This window comes from Chiloscyllium plagiosum, unplaced genomic scaffold (assembly GCF_037043375.1).
Source record: "Chiloscyllium plagiosum isolate Xiang-an unplaced genomic scaffold, Cpla_swu_hap1 HiC_scaffold_10, whole genome shotgun sequence".
In the NCBI taxonomy this organism is placed as follows: domain Eukaryota; kingdom Metazoa; phylum Chordata; class Chondrichthyes; order Orectolobiformes; family Hemiscylliidae; genus Chiloscyllium; species Chiloscyllium plagiosum.
In genome coordinates this window covers 50,564,417-50,586,088 of record NW_028270148.1, presented here as the reverse complement: position 1 = coordinate 50,586,088, position 21,672 = coordinate 50,564,417, and the positions used below count along the sequence as shown (strand labels likewise).

The 21,672-nt window shown below is 38.1% G+C and overlaps 1 protein-coding gene across 5 annotated transcripts in view; it reads right to left on the bottom strand.

Moving 5' to 3' along the window:
* The window catches only part of LOC122552829 (tyrosine-protein phosphatase non-receptor type 14-like), a 272,039-nt gene extending 250,831 nt beyond the window's left edge, over nucleotides 1-21,208 (bottom strand). For 2 of the 5 annotated variants that reach the window (XM_043695821.2, XM_043695830.2), the window contains exon 1: nucleotides 20,736-21,208. The gene's annotated coding sequence lies outside the window, so the exon portion shown is untranslated. Of the gene's footprint in view, nucleotides 1-5,434; nucleotides 5,454-15,371; nucleotides 15,497-18,882; nucleotides 18,900-20,735 lie in introns of those variants that run through there. The other 3 variants (XM_087991330.1, XM_087991333.1, XM_087991332.1) reach the window with 3 other exon arrangements.
* Between the last annotated feature and the right edge of the window lie 464 nt (nucleotides 21,209-21,672).

Sequence of the window (21,672 nt, the reverse complement as noted above, 5' to 3'; positions counted from 1 at the left end):
TCGAAATATATGTACCAATGTTGTAAACCATGTCTGCTCATGCATAAGTATTAAAGTGTACAAAAAAGCAGCTAGAAAATGTTAGGTCAGTCTGGAAAGGAATAAAGCAATGCAAAATTAAAAAAGGAAATTAAAAAAGGAATTTCAGGAAAAAGTGAAATTCTTTTAAAATTGATTTTGGGCAGGGACATAGGATTGGATTCTGGAAAGGAATAAAGCAATGCAAAAGCAACTTTTTTGTACAAAAGTAATTTGGATCCATAATATAAAAATGGAGAAATAATTATGGTATCTAAAATAACAAGATGGCCAACTTTGCAATAGATAGTACATTATATGCAGTTGGAAGCTCTGCTCAAGGGTGAAAGAGATGCTGAGGTTGCTAACGGACTGGTTTAGGCTGACATAACGATTCAGGAGGGGGATGATGTGGTAGCAAGGTTAGAGTGCTTGCAGCAGTAATTGAACACAATTCTTTGATCATCCTAATGTTTAACTGCAGGAAACAGGAGTCCATCCTAACTAGATAGTGGTATAACAATGCCATATGCACAATAGAATAGTCAAAAGAGGTAGTATAGAAGTGCAGCTAGATTTCATCAACAAAAAACTCATTTGACCTCTGTAGACGATCGTGCTAAGAGTAATGCATGGATAAAGGAAGAAGAGAAGCTTGAGGATAGATTCTGAGGAGACTTAGATGGCAAATGGAACAGGTGATGGGTTAAAAAAAAAAATTGCTGAAGTTTCTCTGTAATAACTGGATAGATAATGAAAAGCTTAAGTCAGAGCAACCCTACAAAGCAGGGCAAAGGAGAAAAGATGTTGGAGGGTGATCATATCAAAGACTACACAGATGCTAAGGTGTGGTAATGAACCCAGTCGCAACCAGAGAGAACTTCATTTTATTTGTGATTTTATATAAATTGCTTCAGTGCCATGACAGGGAAAACCATGTGACGAGAGACACAATTAAGTGTTGCTGGGAAGATGGATTTAGAAAGTGAGGCTACATTCTTGAGTTCTGAACAGTAAATGAAGGTTGTATTTAAAAAGCATTATAAACAGTAATGTAGATCAAGCTTTTCTTTAATTTGGTTGAGGTACTTTATGATTTCTCCAGTCGAAATACAAAAGGAGATTGAGAAAATAGTGAAGTATGTGAGAAAGGAAATAGGCAACTTTGGGATGGTGGAGAGAGAGAGAGAGAGAGAGAGAGAGAGAGAGAGAGAGAGAGAGAAAAGCAGACAACATATCGATGCTAGTCCATATGTATGAAAGAAAGTCTGGAAATAAATTACTAGTTGGTTTAGTGTTAGGTTCATCAATACAGAAGCAAAGAAAAAGTAAGGAAATTTCAGCTTTCAACTTAAGAGCATTGTGCAGCACTTTGCAAAAGATTGAAATGCTAATAACAAAGTAACTACTATAATAATCAGTTTCTAAAAACAAACAAACAATTAAGTCCCCAGTGGACAAAACTGTGGACACAGTAATTTTGGATAGATTCTTCTAAAATATTACAAATGTTGTCAATGTATGGTATTTCACTTTCAGTGATATAGATTTAAGACGTGGATTCTATGAGACTGCTTGAAATCATCTCTTTAATCTGTTTCTATCTTCTTGACTTGTCCACCCAAAACAATGTTTTCCAATATTTTTGATTATTTACTTTGAATTTAAATAGTAGAGATCACACTAGCAACAATTCTCATGTATTAAATTTCAACCTCACGGACTCTGAATTTCACCACACTGAAGAGAATGTTAATTACTCGTTTTATGTTTCAAGCAATGCTTATTTTAATCTACTTAGTAACGTTAAGCACTAAAAACTATAATTACTATTGGACATGAAATGATGATTAATAGGAAATGCATGTCTACTACCAAAAAGAGCAAAAATAGACCTGCCATTCTTTTCCAGAGAGATTAAGTATCTACAAAACAAGCAAAAGATGGATTGATTGGAGAGTGGATAATCACCTTTGAGGCAAGCCCAACCTAACTGCAACCTAAACAAAAAAACCAAAAGAGAACGGCAAATGCTGGAAATCAGAAACAAGAACTTAGCAAATCTGGCAGCATCTGTGGAGAGAAAGCAGAATTAATGTTTTGGGTCCAGTGACCCTTCTTCAGAACAGATGGTAGCTAGGAAAATGCATTTATGCAGAAAGACAGGGTTTGGGCAGGAGGAGTAAACAAAAGATGGTGATAGAGCCCAAACAGAAAGAAAGCCAAAAACAAATGGCTGGAAAAGCAGAGGGTCTGGCATCACTTGTGGAGAGAAATCAGAGTTAGCGTTTTGGGTCAAGCAACCCTTCCTCAGAACACCAGTCTAATTTACAGCATTAGCAGTTCTTTCGGTTTTTTTAGAGAAACAGTGGATAGACAAACGATAGACAAAGTCAGGATGGCAGAATGAATAGCTGCTAATAGGGAGTATTAGTAGCTAGCAATGGGTTTTGTATAGTCGTAGCCCATGTGATAACAAAGCCTGGTGTGTGGGGGTTGGTGTAAGGACATGGGAGAAGATGCCTCAAGCCCTAAAATTGTTTAACTCAATAGAGTCCAGAAAGCTGCAGAGTTCGAGTGGAAAATGAGGTGACTCTTCTTACAGCTTGCACTGAGCTTTGCTGAAGCACTACAGCAAGCCTGAGTCAGAGATGTTTGGTAGCGAACATGGTGTGTTGAACTGGCCAGCAACTGGAAGCTCAGGAATAGTTTGGAGGACAGAACATAAGATGTTCTACAAAGTGATCACCCAGTCTGCATTTAGTTTCGCCCATGAAGAGGAGAACTTAGTTTTTACCTATTCAGAGTTATCTACCTTGTTTTCAATCATGTTACATAACAACCGGATGGGCTCTCTCAATAACAAAGGTCTACATACACAGAAAAAATAATAAAAGCTATCCAACACCAATAAAGTTGTGGGCCAAAAACAGCATTGGGAATCTAATTTTTAAATCACAACACCTCAATTATTCAGTTCAAAGCATAATATCAGATGGAATTTCAGAAAATCTGAATTTACATATGCAAATCAGAAAACTCTAAAATGTTGTAAATTGAAAGGAATAAATTAATCAACATCCAAAGTTAATGTGAAGTATTATGAATCCTAAAAAGGCATCCAAATTCAGTGGGTAATATGGAAGGAAAATGGATTATCAGCCTTTATTTCAAAAGGAATCAAGAATAAAGAGTGAAGCACTAGTAAAACTATACAAGGCATCAGTCAGAGTACACCTTGAAAAGGAGGGCAGTTTTGATCACCTGAAGGAAGGAATGGTATATTGCCATTGGAGAAGTTCAGACAAGGCTTAACAGGCTGATCTTGAGTTTAAAGGGATTTTCTTATTAGGGGAGGTCAAACAGTTTGGACTTGTATCCATTAAAGTTTAAAAGAAATGACGTGACCTTATTGAAACATATACAATTCTTAGGGGGTTGAGAGAATGGATTTTGAGTTGTTTCCCCTTATGGGAGAGTCTGAAGCCAGAGAGCATAATCTTAGGGTAAAGGGTTGCACATTTACGACACCACAGATGAGGAGGAATTTTGCTCAGAGAGAAGTGAATCTTTAATTCCTTACCACAGACAGCTGCCAAGGGTGGGTTATTCTAAGTATAAGTATTCGAGGATGAGATAGACAGATTTTTAAACTGTAAAGGAATGAAAGGTTTATGAGTAAAAGGCAAGAAACTACAGTCAAGGATTATCTAATCAACCATGATCTCACTGAATGGTAGAACAGACTCGATGGGCCAATGGCTTACTTTTCATATGTTTTAGGATCTTAAATTCAGATTGCTAATAGTTATTATTCTTAGTATGTTTATTTATAAATATATGCAAAGTGTAATACACTGAAGTGTATATGTATATGTAACCATATTTTCCAAATATCTCAGAGGTACAGCAAACACAAATTTTAAGATCTACATGAACTAAACACGTGTGCACAATAAAATGAGGAAGAATTAGATCCTTTGCCACAAACACTTTCAAGAGGAACTAACACAAACATGACAATTGTAAATGACTTGCTAATCTGTACCGAAATTTCCTTTTCCCATAAATAATTCAATATAGATAGCAGCAAACACTTGCAGCTTTGCAAGTACACCACTATCTATAACATATCAATAGTTTAGCTTAAAACTATCCATAGTCAACAGACTAGGAACATCTATCTTAATACATATATCAAAAGGAACAGGAAATGAAGGGGTCATGGAGGGACAGGGAGCTAGATAAAGTGGGATGAGGAAAAGAACAAGACAAGGAAGAAAAGTATTTTGAGGGAATAAGTCACTTTGATTGCTGGGATTGGAAAAATACACTTTCTTAACAATTCACATTTGTTAAGAAGGGTTATTAAATATGGTGGGGGCAGGGGTGTGTGTATGAAAAAAGAGGAAAGAGGAGAGGAGTGAAGACACCCCAATCCTTCAATGATTAGAATCGGTTATGTTTCAACACTGAAGAATTTTTTAAAAGTAAATGTATCTGAACTATATACTTTAATAGGGCATTTTATTTCAAATGGTAAATCAGTTTCCTTTTTAAATCAGGTTTTATTATCAGAATGAAGAGGCTTGTTTTGGGATTTTATCAATCACATTTTAAACCACAGAAAGGGACTATTCCATCCAATTGGTCTCTGTGAATGATTTTACTCCACAAGAGCTTCTTCCCCATTCTTATTACCACTTAATGCCCACTTCTCTCTCCCTATTCCCTTCTTCCTCAAACCTCTCCTTTAATACATCAATACTGTCTGTCTGTTTCAGCCACACCCCATTCCCAAATTCTGTGTGCAAAGAAAAGCTCCTTAAAATTCTTTAGGTAAATCAGCAATTAGTAATTTCATACTTATGTCTCCTTACTCAGATAAGAGTGAAAAAACTTTCTTCATATTCATAATTTATCAGACCATGAATAGATCTCACCTGAGCATTCTTTTCCATTTAAAACAAAAAAAGCCTCAGACTCAATTGTTTGACAGTTGCTTCCTCACCATGCTACTAACATACAATAGTGGCTACACGTTTTCCTGTGCTTTAATATTCTTTTAGTGTGGAAACCAGCATTGTACACATTATGCAAACGTATGGTCAAAGCAAGATTCAAATAAAAGAAAATCCTACATTAAATGACAGGTTGTTCATGCATCTGATCAAGTGTTAATTTCTCTAAGTTTGTTTATAACCAGATATTATGATTTAAGATTTTAGTAAAGCTTATCATTGTAAATTCAAATCAATGAAATAGACAATATAGGCTAGTATGGACAATTTTATAATGGAATTTTTGTTTACAATTTTGGCATAGGATGTTTTGCATTTTTAAAATAGGCCATTCCATTTTTATTTTGAGTAATATGTATAATGCATTTAAAGACAGGATTTCTCTTCCTTCTTACCTAATTGCATGGATTCACTTTGGGATATAGTTCAGTGAATTCAAGCTCGCTATTAGCACCTTACTCAGCCATCCACTCCGTTATGAACCTAGAAAATGATGAGCAGGAGGCTATTCAATGCAGCGTTACAGTCGATGAAATGCATCCAAAATCAGTACATTTACACTTGCCAATAGCCACAGGATATATAAACTTGGTGGACATTTGTGCAGTAAATCTCTAAATTGCATTCATCGACACCAGAGCTAACTTGACCATAAACCTAGATTTTTCTAATCTAAAGAGCTCAGTATTAAACTGGGTAATATATTTACCAGCACATCAAGAAGTTGGGAATATTGAAGACAATTTCACACACATACACAAAAAACAGGTATTGTTTATATGCTGTAAAAAATGCATTTTCACAGAAATCATAGAATCCCTACAGTGTGGAAACAGGCTATTTGGCCCAACAAGCCCACACCAACCCTCTGAAGAGCAACCCAGCCAGGCCTATTCCCCTATCCTACTACTATTACATTTAACCTGAGTAATACACCTAACCTACACATCCCTGAACACTCTGTACAATTTAGACGGCTAATTCACCTAACCTGCATACCTTTGTGATGGTGGGAGGAAACCCATGCAGACATGGGAAGAATGTGCAAACTCCACACAGACAGAGTCACCAGAAGCTCGAATCGAAGCCGGGTTCCTGGTGCTGTGAGGCAGCTGTGCTAACCACTGAGCCACCGTGCTGCCCTTTTTTTATAGCCTACTGAAGAGCCTACTGGCACCAGCTGAGAAAAATTGCCACATGAAACTGTAGATAGAATCCTGTTCAAGATTATAAATAGTTGATTGTTCAAGAGAAAATTCTAATGTTTCTCAGTACTGAAGTCACCTGAAGCAATTTGGATCATAAATATCATTCAAAATTCTTAGATTTTTCAACATTGAAAATCAAATGTTTATTGATCTGAAAAGAGTGTATGACTTTCAAATGACCTGTATGGTTTATAAAGCAACATTGTCAAAGATCAAAGATCTTATCTCAATCCACATGTAAATTAAATTATTGAGTTTCAAACTAATGTTTGAAAGATGAACATAAGAATAAAAGCAGTCATTTGTTGTATCACTACTTTTGGTGTTCAATCCACATGTAAATTAAATTATTGAGTTTCAAACTAATGTTTGAAAGATGAACATAAGAATAAAAGCAGTCATTTGTTGTATCACTACTTTTGGGAGACCCCCTACATTTACAATTGTGGGAATTCCCCAATTCAGACTTCCAAAATGAAAGTCTCAGCAACACACAACAGTGCTTCCAATGCTTTTCTTTCTGATTTTCCTAAGATCAGTTTGAAAAGGCATAGGCTTGTCAGGAAATCATTTGCAGAAGGTTAATGGGCAACACTATTCCCACGGTTCCAAAAAAAGTCATATAGGACTTCAAACAAAAATCAAGACACAGATCTCAATAAAACCTACAACCAAAAAGAACCCACTCTAATCACTTAAAAAAGACAGCAAGGTTACACTTAAAAACCATGCACTTATCTGCTCCTGTGCTGCGAGCTCTCCCACATACTTCCTCCAAGGTCAGCTGTGATTTTCACTGTTTGTTAAATTTTCTGAGACACATTCTGATGTCCAGATATATTTAAACTCAAAACAGCAAAAGGTAGTAGCTGTGCAGATTCACTGCTGCATCAGACAGCAGCGTAGGTTTCTTTCCCTCTCATTGATCATGTGGTCGCTGCCTTTGTTCTCTTCCTCCTTTTTTACGTGCTGTTGTTTTGATATTTTTTTCCTCCAAAGTTCCAAAACAATGCAAGAGCTTACAAAACAGTAATTACTGCTCCTGGAATTCGAGAAAATCACCTCAAACCGCACCTCTTACAGCCATAGTTTTTTCCCATCCCCAATCTTGGATTGCCCAGAATCTCATTAACGTACTTGAGATTTTTTTGAAGTACCAAAGAGGATTGATGAACATTTGACAAGGTTCCTTATGGTAGACTGGTTATAAAGGTTAGAACACAGGGAGAACTAGCCATTTGGATACAGAACTGGCATGATGGTATCAGAGAGGGATACATGGAAGGTTGCTTTTCAGACTGGAAGCCTGTGACCAGTGGTATGGTACAAGGATCCGTGCTAGGTCCACTGCTTTTCGTCATTTATAGAAATGATTTGGATGTGAACATGAGGTATAGTTAGTAAGTTTGCAGATGACACCAAAATTGGAGGTGTATTGGACAGTGAAGAAGGTTACCTGGGAGGACAACAGGATCTTGATCAGATGGACTGATGGGCTGAGGAGTGGCAGATGCAGTTTAATTTAGATAAATGAGAGGTGCTGTATTTTGGAAAGGCAAATCAGGACAGGACTTCCACACTTAATGTTAAGGCCCTGGGGAGTGTTGCTGAACAAAGAAGTCTTGGAGTGGAGGTTCATAGTTCCTTGAAAGTTGAGTCACAGGTAGATAGGATAGTGGAGAAAGCATTTAGTATGCTTCCCTTTATTGGAAGAGCATTGAATACAACCTACACAACATTGGTTAGGCCACTTTTGGAATAGATGATGTGGAGAAACCTGTGTTGGACTGAGTGGACAAAGTTAAAAATCACAACACCAGGTTACAGTCCAACAGGTTTATTTGGAAGCACTAGCTCTCGCAGTGCTGCTCCTTCATCAGGGAGCTGTGAAGCAGGACTATAAGACAGAATTTATAGCAAAAGTTTACAGTGTCATGCAACTGAAACGATATGTTGAATATATTGTTCAATATATCATTTCAGTTGCATGACACTATAATCTTTTGTAATAAATTATGTGTCTTATGGTCCTGCTCCACAGCTACCTGATGAAGGAGCAACACTCCAAAGGCTAGTGCTTCCAAATAAACCAGCTGGACTATAACCTGGTGTTGTGTGATTTTTAGCTTTTGGAATAGTGTGTGCAATTCTGGTCTCCCTGCTATAGCAAAGATGTTGTGAATAGGAAAGGTTTAAAGTGATATGGCCATATGCTAGCAAATGTGACTAGATTAATTTAAGATATCTGGTTGGCATGGACTAGTTAGACTGAAGGGTTTCTTCCCACGCTGTACATCTCTATGGCTATATGACTTCAAATATTAACTCTGAAGAGAGAAGTAGAGATACTGCCAGACCAGCAGGATTGCTCAAGCACTCCTATTTTCAACCATCAGTATCCACAGTATTTTACTTCTACTATTCCTGGCATCGCTTTAAGTTTCCAAATTGAGATTCATACAATAGGTAGGGCACAATGAATAAAAATTCAACTCCCCCAACTCTCCACCATCCCATTTCTTCCTCACTCATTTGGCCAGACATAAATGCCTATCACAGACAATGTCCTTAATGTCCAAAAATAGGCTTTTAAGCATGAGCCATAGCACAACAAACAACAATGGAGCTTTTTTTGCTGCAGCAAACCAAATATGAGCTAAAGCTTGAATCCAAAGCACAGTGCCACAGCAGAATGCATGAATTCATCAAGTAAAATGAATTCAAATACATAATTTTATTTCAGGTTTGTAATCCAGATCCTCTTCAATAAATACTTTAAGACTACCTCTACATGTGTGCCATACATGGAAGTTTTCATCCCATTTAAAAATTTCCTGAAGAATGTCTGATGTCTAGCGCAGGTTCACTTTCAAAAGGGCATACTCAATTTAATTTGAACAAATTCACAAAAATTAGGTTAGGGTGACAGGATCTGGAGGCCTGTGACCAGTGGTGTGTCACAAGGATCGGTGCTGGATCCACTGCTTTTAGTCATTTATATAAATGATTTGGATGTGAACATAGGAGGTATAGTTAGCAAGTTTGCAGATGACACCAAAATTGGTAGTGTAGTGGACAGCGAAGAAGGTTACCTCAGAGTACCATGGGATTTTGATCAGATGGGACGATGGGCAGGGGAGTGGCACATGGAGTTTAATTTAGATAAATGGGAGGTGCTACATTTTGGAAAGGCAATCAGAGCAACAGTTTTACACTTAATGGTAAGTAATGGGAGTGTTGCCAAACAAAGAGACCTCAGTACAGGCTCATAGCTCCTTGAAAGTGGCGTCACAGGTAGATAGGATAGTGAAGGTGACGTTCAGTATGCTTGCCTTTATTGGTCAGTGCACTGAGTATAGGTCATGATGCAGCTGTACAGGACATTGGTCAGGTCACTTTTGGAATATTGTTTGCAATTCTGGTCTCTTTCCTAGCGGAAGGATGTTGTGAAACTTGAAAGGGTTCAGAAAAGATTTCCAAGGATGTTGCCAATTTTGGGGGGGTTTGAACTATAGGGAGAGACTGCATAGGCTGGAACTATTTTGCCTGGAACTTCGGAGGCTGAGGGGTGACTTTAGAGAAAATCATGAGGGGCATGGATAGAGTAAATAGCCAAGATCATTTCCCCAGAGTAAGGGAGTCAAAAACTAGAGGGCAGAGGCTTAATGTGAGAGGAGAAAATTTTAAAATGGATCTAAAGGGCAACTGTTTCATGTTGAGGGTGGTGTGTATATGAAATGAGCTGCCAGAGGAATTGGTGGAGGCTGATACAATTACAACATTTAAAAGGCATCCAATGGGTACATGAACAGAAAAAGTTTAGAGGGATATGGGTCAAATGCTGACAAATAGGAATAGATTCATTTTGGATATCTGGCCAGCATGGACAAGTTGGACTGAAGGGTCTATTTCCATGCTATAGAACCCTATGACTTAAGCCTTAAAGAATGTCCAGGTATATGGTGGGAGTTACTTAAGTTTAATATTTGCATCAATCACTACATGCTTCTCACTGCTAGTCACAGAGGTCACCTTACCCATTAGGGTATTGGCTTGAGGGTTATTTGCAGCCAACTGGACAAATTCCAATCCTTTGTGCAGTCCAGACTAGCAGCCAACAATGTCCCAGAGTCCTGTTGCCCTTCCTGGTTAAAGTATCAAATTACAGAGTTTGCACAGATGGCTGCCTTAATTTTGAACGTCTTTGAAGCAGTCAGGTCACCTTAAACCCACCGCGAATCTGAAGAATTCTCTTCATATTTGAGATCACAACTTCTTTAAAATTCAAGATTAGATTGCATAGGTCGATGAAGCAAAGACGTGGAAGAAATGTGGGAACAGGGCAGGCAAATATATTAAAACAGTACTTGCTCCCTTGTAGGATAGATGTTGACATGGACCAAATGGCTTGTTGCTAAGTTCTAAGTTCTGTGCATCTATTCTGGTTTGCTGGGTACCTGAATGAAATGTAACAAATTAAATTATTCAACCATCTATACTCCACCTATTTAAGTTGCTAAAATATCATACATCTAAAGCTATTTAAACCAGTTCAACCTTAAACTGCAATGTCAAATCATAGAAATCAGATTAACTATCATAGCAGTGATAGGGCTGAACTGTGCCATTCTCCTAATGTTACTCTTGATAACATTACAGAGTCAAGAGAGTGTAGTGCTGGAAAAGCACAGCAGGTCAGATAGCATCCAAGGAGCAGGAGAATTGTCCTTCATTAGGACACTGAGTATACAATTAAAGGGATGCTTTTCATGTGAAATGTATCTCTGCATATAGTCATATCAATACAGAGCAAGGTCATTAAAGTGATCCAGTGAGCCAATATTCTCACTAAGACACTCTGAAAGTCATACATTTGAAATAGTACCTGATCAAAAAGAACCGTTCATCCACAGAGATTTGATGTTTAAAGGTCTCCTTCATGAGCTAATAAGAGTCAATACTTACATTAATAAATTTTAGTCTATCATGTACACCATTATTTTATACCAGTATTTTATGAAATACCTGAGCCAATTCCTGAATTAAACAGCTTGAAAATTCAACAAGGTGGTTAATATAGCATGAAAATATAATGAAAAATAAGCTAGGCTAAGGCAAAAGTTAAAAAGGAATAAGTTAGATAAAGGTAGTGTAGGTGGCACGGTGGCTCAGTGATTAATACTGCTGCCTCAAAGCACCTGAGTTCAATTCCACCCTCAGGAAACCGTTTAAGTTAAGTTTGGACATTCTCCCTGATGTCTGCATGGATTTCCTCTGGGTGCTCCAGCTCCCCTCCCCAACAGTCCAAAGATGTGTAGGTGGAGTGGATTGGCCATGGTTAGCCATACAGGGTTACGAGGTAGGAGAGGGGGTTAGCTCTGGCTGGGATATTCTTTGGAGGATCGGTGCTGAATGGATGGGCCAAACAGCTTCTTTCTGCACTATAGGGATTCTATGATTCTAAGGAAAGAAAAGCCCCTTTCTGAATTTGCAATAATGGGACACTTACAACACAATGTATATAGGAAATTCTAAAATATTCAATTTTTGATCAAAGAACTATTCAAAATAGCAGCAATGACACCTTTATAAAAGGAGATTTTTGAAATCATTAGAGATTATATTCTGAAGTTTTTATGAGAAGAATCTGTGATTAGTAAGTAAGTTATGAATGGTATAAACAGAGAAACATTACACCATGTTGCAAAGGTTAGCATGGCTCAGAAGACTGGGAAAAATTTTAGAAATCAGCAAAGGATGACTAAAAATTGAGGGAGAAATTGGAGCATGAGAGAAAACCCAAGGGAAATATAAAACAGACAGTAAAAGCTTCCGTTACTTAAATAAAAGAGAGGAAAAAGTAGCTTAAGTGTTGGTCCCTTCAAGGCAGAGGTTAGAAAATTAATAATGGGACCAGCCTTGAAGGTACCCTTGTAGAAGTGAAAAAAAGCATCTGCTCCATGCAACACTGACTGAATTTTATAACTGTTAAAATAAGCAGGCACTGTATGAATTTCAAATCAGCAACTGCCATGGTAAATATAGTATAGACAGCCAACAGGAGGAGTATATTCTTCATTTAGTCATTCTTCCAGGGCAACATCAGTTGGTATTAACAAAAGAAGTCTGATCATGTTTCTTGCATGTGTGATGGGTCTGCCATCTAGAGTTCTACATGGGCATTCTGGAGACCAGTGGATCAGGTGATTTACCAAAGTAATAGTTCAATAGTTGGTCATAGTGCTGACAGAAGCAGAACAGAAGCAATTGTAGTAAAGAAAGTAAATTTACAAAAACTTGCACTTATTATTCCTAAAAGGCCTAATAATAGAGAAAGAGTATAGTAATTTCATAATTTTTTTAACTCATACATAAATCCATTGTTGCTGTAACAATTTGAAGCAATAACAATCTCAACTGGTTCCAAATTTAATAATTAGTCAGCATATTTTATTTCTGCACATGATTATTTTGCAGAAAGCCACATTTGTATTGTTTTTATTACATTGTTTAGAATTACACTCCAGAACACTATTTTGCTTACTCAATTTAATACAGTGAATCAGCATTATTTGGCTTTGAAATTAATACATTAATGTCGATTTTAATACAGGTAACAAAATAAAATTGTAATCCTGACATTTCAAGAGGATGATATGGAATGACTTGGATCTTAAATTGCTAAAATGTAATGATTTATTTGCATGCAAGTAAAAGAGCAAAGTTGCAATAAACATGGCTTGTAAATGTGACTTCTCATCTGAAAGTTAAATAGTCATGACTTGGGAGGTGCTGGTGTTGGACTGGGATGTACAAAGATAAAACTCACACAACATGGTCATTCTAAAAGATGAGAGACTTAAACAATCCAGGTCTTTTTCAATATATTAATTTCAGTTGCATCACACTGTAAACTGCTGCTATAAATTCTGTGTCTTACAATCTTAACTCGACAACCGCCTGAAGGAGCAGGGTTCCAAAAGCTAATGCTTCCAAATAAGCCTGTTGGACTATAACCGGGTGTTGTCTGATTTTTAAAGTTAAATAGTGCTGCTAAAACAAACTGCTTGTCAACAGAACCAAAAGGGAACTCAGCTCCCCCGTGGAAACAAATAAATTTCAAAATTCACAGGCAGGGGTAGGCTCTCAGTCAGTCAATCACTACATACAGAAAATGAATAGGCATGTGCAAAGTTGTGAAAATGTACCTACTAATCATATGCAAAATCCCACACAAGGAGTGTAGAAAGAGTTTTTTTTAAAAAAAGTTAAGTTCCTTACTCTGTGATTCAGTGTGAATTACTATCATTTGGCTTTTGTGCCAATCACTCCCTAGAACTGACCTATGCCTCATTAAGGCAATTACAATGTGAAAACAAGAGTCTTAAACTGTGTCAGCATCTACACAATTTCACAGCACAGCTAAGATAGATGCTGTAGCCCAAATGAATTCGACACGATCACCTTGAAAATCCAATTGGCAAAGTAATGGCTGCATTCTAAACAAAAGATAATGTCACTGACATTATTCTGCATTAAAACTTTTCAGAATATTTAAACTGACCACAGTGCAGATTATTAACTAGCACATGAAACAGTCTTCCATTTACTCAAACATTTAGTCACCTGATTTATAAAAGTTGGCAACACCCCCTTGCCAATACGTGGGCAATGCAATATGTCACCTTCTTTCATAAACACAGAAATTGCTATCAATCTCTATTCAAAACAGGCATAAACAAATAAAAATACCAGAAAAGTTAAGCCAAATTTCCGTCAACAGGACTTTTCAAACTCAATGTGCATTTATGTATCACGTACAATCACAAAACTTCCCTAGGTTCATCAAAGGTGCTGATCAGTTTTAAGATTTGTAGCTCAGGTTGAGGTTCTGGATGTAGGTTTGCACACTGAGCTAAAAGGTTCATTTCCAGACGTTTCGTCATCCTACTAGGTAACATATTCAGTGGGCCTCAGGCGAACCACTGCTGATAATTCCTGCTTTCTAGTTATATGTTTGGATTTCTTTGGGTTGGTGATGTTGTTTCCTGTGGTGAAGTCACTTCCTGTTCTTTTTCTCAGGGGATGGTAGATGGGGTCTAACTCGATGTGTTTGTTGATAGAGTTCCAGTTGGAATGCCATGCTTCTGCCAAACAAAGACATGCACGAGAATTCGTAGAAGTATGGCATTCTAACCGGAATTCAAACAACAAACACATCGAGTTAGACCCAATCTACCATCCCGAGAAAAATAACAGATAGTCACTTCACCACAGGAAACAACATCACCAACCCAAAAGAAACCCAAACATATAAATAGAAAGCAGGAATTATCTGCAGTGCTTCGCCTGAGGCCCACTGAAGATGTTACCTAGTCGGGTGAAGAAACATCTGGAAATGGATCTTTCAGCTCAGCAAGCAAACCTACATTCAGAAGGTGCATGATTAAACAACATTTGGTATCAAGGCATGCATAGGGATATTGTGGCAGACAATTAAAAGTTTGATCTACATTCAGCAAACAAAAGCAGGAAAGGCATAAAAACAGGTTTTGGATTAAAGTCCAAAGTTTAGGGCTTTTCAGTCAAAGACATTGCTACAAAAAAATCAATTAGAATCAGAGATTCTCAAAAAGGTAAGAATTAGAGGATCGTAAGTATATTGGAGAATTGTGCAGCTAAAAGATTTGCAGCTAAATTTTTTGTTTTGAGTTTTGGTTTATTCCTATTAAAATATTTATCTGGGTCTTATTACATTGCTCTTTGTGGGAGATTGTTGAATGAAGACATTGTGGCTAAGTTTCCTACATTATAACGTTAACTACAGTTTATTCACTATAAGTTTGAGATGAACAGGTCGTGAAAGTTTCAAGACAAATCCAAGTTAATATTTTTAAACACACTCGTTGTTGAAGGGCATCACACCTGATCTGCACAAAACAAATATGGCTGCCAATATAATTTCAGAAAAATGAATTTGCATTTTATTGAAGTGTAAAAAGATCTTAAAGCTATATTCTCTTGTACTAAACAAAAATCAAATAATAGTCAAATTGTGTTTAAGCATTTTGGACATGCCTGGCTTCACTGGAGGAACACCCACCACATCACAATTTAAAAATACCTGCTGACACCTTAACAAGATGAGGAGGCGCCAGTGTTGGATTGGGGTGGTCAAAGTTAAAAAATCACAACATCAGGATATAGTCCAATAGGTTTATTTGGAAGCGCTGCTCCTTCATCAGGTAGCTGTGAAAGAGGAGCATATAACACAGAATTTATAGCCAACGATTATAGTGTCATGCAACTGAAATGACATAATGAACAAACCCAGATTGCTGTTAAGTCTTTCATCTTTTAGAATGGGTTGCAGGTTTTGGTTCATTAATATGTAAATCCCAGAACTTTTTTAAGTCACATTCTCGAGATAGGTTAAGGTTTATTAAAAGAAAAGTGTCATCTCAGCTCCAACAATGCATTACAAGATGTGAGGTCAGAATCTGTCTCTATCCCAGTCTTGAGTCAGGCCGGTTCTATTTCCAAAGTGGAATTTATAAAATATTACATGGATTGACTGCGTGCAGATTGTGTGCTTTTGAAGCAAAATAGAATGTATCTGCAAATGTAATTCTGCAAATACAAATTCAAACCATAGACGTGTGTGTGTGTGTACGTGCATGAGAGAGAATGTGTACGTGCATGAGAGAGAATGTGAGTGTGCATGAGATTGTGTGCGAGTGTGAGAGCGCGTGAGAAAGTCGGTGTTTGCATGCTTGGTAAAGTGTGTGCGAGTGTGATGGAATGTAAACCTGTGAGAGGGTATGTGCGTAGATGCGTGTGTGTGCGTGGATGTGTGTGTGTGTGAGTAAGAGACTACATGAGTGTGTGAGTATATATGTATGAATGAGTGAGTGTGTGTGAGAGCGAGGGCGAGAGCGAGTATAGTGTAGCGGGGTCAACTGTAGTGTAGCCAAGTAGGGAACCCATGAGGGTGGCCTCAACCAAGATGTTAGGTTCATGTCACACTACACGTGACCCCACTACACTATACACTCTCTCTCTTAGGCGCACCACACACACACTCTCTCAAGTTTACACTCCATTCCAGAATTTCAGTTTCTTGTGGCAATTGAGTGGCTTTCAGGAGGTCTCAGACCTCATCCCCATTCTGAATGGGTGTTCCTGCTGCAGTAATGAATCCCCTTTTTTTGCCATGGAGACCCAAAGTTGTGCGCCACCCAAAAAGCATATCGAGAATCTGTATCATGTTGGCTGTTTTCCCTTTGGCTATCTTACATATTTCCCTGAATGCTCTTAGTTCTGCCTGTTGGGCTGAAGTGTCTGTCAGCAAACTTCTTTGAACTATTACTTCATGCAAGCTGGTGACAGCCCATCCTGCTTTTTGCACAGCATCGTCTTCAAAGGAGGACCTGTCCATTTAGAGAACGAGGTCAGGGTTTTGCAGAGGCTCGTCCGCCACCTGAGCTGTTTCATCCAAGGGCTGCAAAATTTTCACACAATTGTGTTCTTCATCACTATTGTTGGCCTCTTCCTCACCTCCCCCCTTCTGATCCCATGAAACAGAAGGATTAAATGAGCTTGCATGGACCAGATGGAGTTTAATTCAGATAAGTGTGAGGTGCTGCATTTTGGGAAAGCAAAGCTTAGCAGGACTTATACACTTAATGGTAAGGTCCTAGGGAGTGTTGCTGAACAAAGAGACCTTGGAGTGTAGGTTCATAGCTCCTTGAAAGTGGAGTCGCAGGTAGATAGGATAGTGAAGAAGGCGTTTGGTATGCTTTCCTTTATTGGTCAGAGTATTGAGTACAGGAGTTGGGAGGTCATGTTGCAGCTGTACAGGACATTGGGAAGGCCACTGTTGGAATACTGTATGCAATTCTGGTCTCCTTCCTATCAGAAAGATGTTCAGAAACTTGAAAGGGTTCAGAAAAGGTTTACAAAGATGTTGCCAGGGTTGGAGGATCAGAGCTACAGGAAGAGGCTGAACAGGCGGGAGCTGTTTTCCCTGGAGTGACGGATGCTGAAGGGTGACCTTATAGAGGTTTACAAAATTATGAAGGGCATGGATAGAGTAAATAGGCAAAGTCTTTTCCCTGGGGTCGGGGAGTCCAGAACTAGAAGGCATAGGTTTAGGGTGAGAGGGGAAAGATATAAAAGAGACCCAAGGGACAACTTTTTCACGCAGAGGGTGGTACGTATATGGAATGAGCTGCCAGAGGATGTGGTGGAGGCTGGTACAATTGCAACATTTAAGAGGTATTTGGATGGGTATATGAATAGGAAGGGTTTGGAGGGATATGGGCCGGGTGCTGGTAGGTGGGACTATATTGAGTTGGGATACCTGGTCGGCATGGTCGGGTTGGACCGAAGGGTCTGTTTCCATGCTGTACATCTCTATGACTCTATCTCTCTCACACACACACATTTCTATGGGATGAACTTGCATTTGCAGAAACATTTCATTTTTCTCAAGAAGCACACAATCTGCAGGCAGTCAATCCATGTAGTATTTTATAATTCCTACTTTGGAAATAGAACCAATTCTAATTCAAGATTGGGATACAGACAGATTCTGAGCTTACACATTTATTGCATTGCTTGAGCAGAGATGTCACTTTTTTTTTACAAAATAAAACCTTAACTTATCTCGGGAATATGACTTAAAAGAAGTTGTGGGAGATACTGAAACCTGCAACCCATTCTAAAAGATGAAAGACCTAACAGCAATCTTGGTTTGTTCAATATATCATTTCAGTTGCATAATAGTGTAATCTTTTGCTATAAATCTGTCTTATGATCCTGTTTCACAGCTACCTGATGAAGGAGTAGTGCTCCAAAAGTTAGTGCTTCTAAATAAACCTGTTGGACTATAATCTGGTGTTGTGTGATTTTAATCTTAACAAGACATCAAGGATTTCGTAATAAATGTAGGATCAGTTAACATCAACTGAAGAACTTGTATTTTTAAATCAATAGAAAAAGTCCTGTAGAAATTTAGCACGCGTGGAGAGAGAAACAGATTACAATTTGAGCACAATATGACTCTTCAGGGAGGAAGAGCCATGGGGCTTGAAATGTTAACATTTTTCACTCCACAGATGCTACCATATTTGCTGACATTCTCAAACACTACTGTTTATTTCAGATCTCCAGCATCCACAGTAATTTGCTTTTATTTGCATTTTTATCATGCCTTTCATAACCTTAGAACATCCCAAAACACTGCAACGCCAATTACATGCTTTTAAAAGTTTAATCATTTTTGTAATGTAGGAAATCTAGCAGCACTTAAAACAAGGTCTTCATTCAACAGTACCATGAGATTTTTTACAACTGCTCAACAAGTAGACACAGCATCACTCTGACATCTCATCGAAAAGAGATCATTTCTAATTGCGACTTTTATTTTAAAATATCCACTCACAGAATGCAGTTAGCATGGCCAGCATTTATTATCTCATCACTAGTCCATGAGCAGGTGGTAGTGAGCTGCCTTGTTATTCCTTTGCAGTCTGCATGGTGTAGGTATGCCCACAGTGTGGTTAAGAAGGGAGCTTTGGGATTTTGACTCAATGAGAAAGTAACAGATACACACAGCATGACTGGAAACTCACATCTGGGTGGTCTCTAATGCCTACTGGCAGCTGTATTAGTGATGGCCTACAAACTGATTTTGTATACAATTTCAGTTGCAGGCATGAAATTAGGTGAATATATGTTAAATAAAAACCTAAAACAAGGAAATTGCATAAGTGCAAATTAGTTGAAAAAAGGAACACTACATTGAACACCCATATTTTTAAAATTAAAGAATGATACACAATGATATTGTGCTTTCCATGTGCAGGAGACATCTCAATGATTTACAGCCAATGAAGTACATTTGAAGTGTAGTTGCTGCTGTAATGCAGCTGATTTACAGTAATATATTTCTGCCAAATGTTTCAGATCCCTTAGATTTTACAAGAAAGCCAAGAAGAGCTGAAGATATTGGGTTCTGGTTTTTAACAGTGAACATTAATCAAAACTAAGGTCATCCAATAGTGTCGTAAACATAACCTGATATCATAACAGGTTTACTTTAAGAGGTAGTGTTATCTCAAACACTTCGTAAAGAAACATAATTCCAATATATAAACAATAATCAGATTGTCCAATATCTTTGACCTTATTGCTTCAGTCCAAAATACTATCGCTTTTCATAAGAGAATTACCATAGTGCAAAGTCTAGGATTCCTCAAGCTGCTGGATCTTCTTGAAAATGTGACAGCATTAACTCAAGGTTAATTTCATCTGGTGTTTACACCACATATTTCCCCTGAATTTGAACTCCGGCATATCCATAGGTCATATGCTTCAAATTGCAAGTCCATTACAGTTGATTAGTACATAAAGTGGATCAGAGGACAAGTGGGAATTCAGATCAGGTTGTTTACACTACTGGTGACTGAATGTTGTCAATTTTAGTCTGTTTAAAAAGGCACATTGAATCTATGTAAAATTCAACAAATATGAAAATATAGTTAGAAGCTTCATTCGAAACTTTAGACAAAAATTCCAACATTTTTATGCAAGTGTCAAAATTAAATCGTAGACCTGAAAATTGTAGAACAAGATGCATTCACTAAGTGAACTGACTCCTCAAAGTCAACGCTATCCTTTGTCTCCACTAGGGTACTTCAATCAGAAAAAAAGAACACGAATTGTAAAGATGCAGAAGCCAACTTGGAACAAAAAAAATCATATTTTGACAAGTTTAAGCAACAATCCAACATCAAAATGCAGGTAATTCATTTAAAAGTCATATTCTTATTTCAAATTTTGCTTTCATGGTTTGAGAAATCATCTGAACCCATCAAGTGGATCAATTCCTCGTAATTAGGTAAAATTTAACCCTCGTCTCCTGCACAAAGAATTATCGCGTTTATCTCTCAGTTTATCTTACATTTAAAAACACAGCTTTGAAACTTTAAAAAAATGTTAATTCTAGTAAAGCATCTTTTAAATAAGATGTGTCGGCGGTTATGGCATTATTACATTTATTTCATTAGCTCAATCGACCACCGAAACATGAGACGGTCTCTTTAAATATGCGGCAACAAAGTGCAGCCTGAAGTTAGCCTTCTTGCAGGGCGGGCCATAGATTTCAGTTATAAGTACTGTATGATGCAGAATTGAATCTGCACAATAAAAGCTGTCATACCTTGGCTTGAACCTTCCCCTCGCCATCAAGGAGGCTGTAAAAAAAAGGGGGCTGTCGAGGAATGCTGGCAGTTGAGCCAGAGTGTAAGGCAGACAGCCTCCCTTTAATAGGCATGTCTGACTTACTCCTTCAAACCACTCAAGGACGAGTGGAAATCTTGGATCAAGTAAAGAGGCTACATTTCCCTCTCTCTCTGGTGTATCTATCTTCCACATTCAATCAAATAGGCAAGCTCCTGGAATTAGGAATCTCCGGTTCCCTTACCTGTTTACATGTCTTTATCGTGTCCGATCAGTCCATTAAAACCACAAACTGCACGCGTCCCTTCAAACTTTCCAAACGTGTTTCTTTCTTTGGGGGGGGGGGGGGGGGGAAGTTTCCACAAGCGGAGACTAGCACGAAATCCTCCTGTCTAGATAAAGGATCCACTGGTCTAAAAGACGTCGGGACCGGGATCCGTCTGCTCACCAAAAGTGTTTGAAGTTACACGGAGAGCCTACCTCATCCGCTCAAGAACTACTTTTGTTTGGTGAAACTTTCTTTCTGCCCTCTTTCTTGTTTGTTGTTCCGAACTCTAAAGCAACTGCCAGCGGTCCGAGTTGCCTTTATGGTCGCCAAGTTGTTTTTTGGTTTGTAATCTCTCTCCCTTCTTTTTTCCTAGTTGCAGCCGAGACTATTTTCGATTAAATAACATGGTCACAGTTTGTGGGTTTGAAAAAAAAAGATCTGCGCCTCGTGACATCAGAAATGTGGAATGTGAGGAATGCGAGCTGATGAAGGGCTGAGATGTCGTTGCTTCTTAATGGTCACACACCGAAAACACACCCAGCCAACGTCGATTTAAAGCTGTCCTGCAACTCTTTAATTATGTATTGATCAGGTTACTTTTCCAAAGCAATATTTTTTGAGTAATCAGTGGGAGATTACTTTGCTAACCTAGTGTGCTTTTCCTCTTGGCCGAATTAAAATCAAAATTGTATTCTTTTTACCTTAAAAGTACACTACATTGAACACCTGGAAGGTAATGAATTCTCACAGTAACGTATTTGCTTTCGTTGGGAATTCACAGAGTTGGTTAATCGGGCTATGGGATTGTTATGCTATGTGGATCTGCTGCCAAACCATGACACTTATTTGTTCAGACCAGCTCACGAGTGACACCATGTGGGGATGATGGACTTCAAACGTTTCAACTCCTTTA